This window comes from Vespula pensylvanica, chromosome 23, assembly GCF_014466175.1.
Source record: "Vespula pensylvanica isolate Volc-1 chromosome 23, ASM1446617v1, whole genome shotgun sequence".
Classification (NCBI taxonomy): domain Eukaryota; kingdom Metazoa; phylum Arthropoda; class Insecta; order Hymenoptera; family Vespidae; genus Vespula; species Vespula pensylvanica.
In genome coordinates this window covers 810,471-812,621 of record NC_057707.1, presented here as the reverse complement: position 1 = coordinate 812,621, position 2,151 = coordinate 810,471, and the positions used below count along the sequence as shown (strand labels likewise).

The 2,151-nt window shown below is 32.9% G+C and overlaps 2 long non-coding RNA genes across 2 annotated transcripts in view; both read right to left on the bottom strand.

Moving 5' to 3' along the window:
* The window catches only part of LOC122636778, a 12,336-nt gene extending 10,743 nt beyond the window's left edge, over positions 1–1,593 (bottom strand). Inside the window, exons 1-4 of the long non-coding RNA XR_006329042.1 lie at positions 1,271–1,593; positions 811–1,022; positions 406–595; positions 186–326 (exon numbers count right to left, since the gene is read on the bottom strand). This is a non-coding gene — a long non-coding RNA (uncharacterized LOC122636778). The remainder of the gene's footprint in view (positions 1–185; positions 327–405; positions 596–810; positions 1,023–1,270) is intronic.
* Positions 1–2,151, bottom strand: part of LOC122636802 — a 268,896-nt gene that overhangs the window by 238,713 nt on the left and 28,032 nt on the right. The gene's annotated exons all lie outside the window — the stretch shown is intronic.

Genomic DNA, 2,151 nt, shown 5'->3' with positions numbered 1-2,151 from the left:
AAAATTTACTTCAATGTACATTAACTTTGAAGAAATTAATTTCGAGGAGAAAATTAGCTACTTTCATTTCTGTTTAAAGTTCTTTGACACATACCTACTGAACGAAATTATAAACCAATTTAGTTTCCGAAAATGAATGTATCGATCAAACATGTAAAATTGTGAACATTCATTATCAAACCTACCTCTATGGTAAAGTTATGTTGCAATACATCGATATGGAGACATTGAAGAGTACATCATCTCTCAGCAACAGGTAACGGTGCACTTTCTTTGCATAGATTTGCCAACGACTTTTCGAACCACTCTTCTGACAATCCAATGTGCTATATCACAAAAGGTGAAATTTATATAGAAAGTTGGATAAAGTACATGAAAAGTTAGGTGTATCCGATCTCTTCGTACCTTGTTTATTAAAATCCAATATTAAGATCGATGATTGCTATAATAATGAGGTACGATAATGAGGTGTCACATTCTCTGCATAAACCAGGTAATTATGTGCTTCTGTCGTCAATTTTGGAAGATTCTCGCCAGTGGAAGATTTCAAGTGAATTCAATTATCAATGTAACAAGCTCGCCGACTTCATAAAATCTATGTAAAAATCGAATATATTATTATAAAATATACTTATGATATAGATTTTATATTACGCATTACATCTTAGAATAGAAAATTTATATCTTGTCTCTAAAATATCTCGCTATTCCATAAATACAGCATTGATTGATTTACCATTTAAATATAAGACTAAAAAGGAAAACGTTTTCGTATCCTAATCTAGTTGAAGGCCGGGTATTTATACTAACCATGTAGGATGTGTCGTCGTAAGAATAGGAAGTGCCAAAGTAAATAGAAAAGTTTTATTTCGGATGTTGGATGTTTAATTAACACGTTGAGTGTAATCGAAATGGCATATTTTCCTCGGACATATTCATATCTCACATATCCGTCAATCCGGTTCCTTTGCAGTACTTCCGGGCTACGAGAACGGCACCCGTCTTTACTTTGTTTCGTATTCCTGTAAAATAAATCAAAATTTGTAGATTAGTTGCGACTCTTGATAGATATTCAATTGTTCGTGTAAATTATATAGATATCAAAGATAAATCGGATTGCGGCCTTTTAAATAACATAAAGTACCTTCTAGGAAAAGAAACAAATAATAATAATTGAGATGGTATTTAACAGGAAAATCAGATGCATTTCGATAGTATATAATTGAAATTTGATAATAAATTGTGTACCAATGACCACTGATAAATTTACCTGATATTGATGACATAAATAACTGACTAGTGGGAACGAAGAAATTGTTTCCACCGCTTGAACTACTTGTAAAGATATCACTTGAGATGTATGATGTCTACGGATAAGGATTATTTTCCGTACGAGACTCACTTGCACGTTAGTGGTTCGGAGACCACGGAAGGAATGATACGAAGCTATGTCACCGTTCTGCGACCTGCGCTATTCATCCCCTCCACATCGTTTGGGGAGATTAACCGAGCATCCACGAGGGCGCACTCTGCAGTGTTATCAAGCTTAATGTGTATTGATCAATTTTTCCTGTTATACGATGGAAAGATCCGAAAAGGTCATAAGCTGTGAGGAAATGAAATTCTTTATTAATTAGATATTTCGTTATTCTTTTTCTCCTATGCTCCTCTTCCGTTCCTTCTTTTACCTACATTTCTGTCCTTTACAATATCAAATTAGAAGTTAACTAAAGAATTTGTAAAATTGATCAATTCAAATTTTTCTTCCCGTTCTTGTCGTTAAAAATATCTACCAAGAAGAATTAATTGTGAGCAAAGAACGTTGTCTGATCATTATTATATTATTAATACTTTCTATTCTTTTTCTGTAACTTTAGTCAACGCTCAATTTTTTTTTAGACATCTCTCTTTTTCATAACGCCGCAGTGAAGAAAATCGATATAGTGATCAATTGTCGCATTCTGCTTTTTCCTAATATCATCTTTTTCTGCGTTATGTATTTCATTAGGAACACGATTTACAAAAGTCGATCAAAAGTTCCTATTACGCGATCATATTACGAATCGAAAAGGCTTAATTGGATGTGGATTGGCGAATATCTTTCAATTCGACATATTATTATTGTCCCTTTCTAATTACCATATGATATAA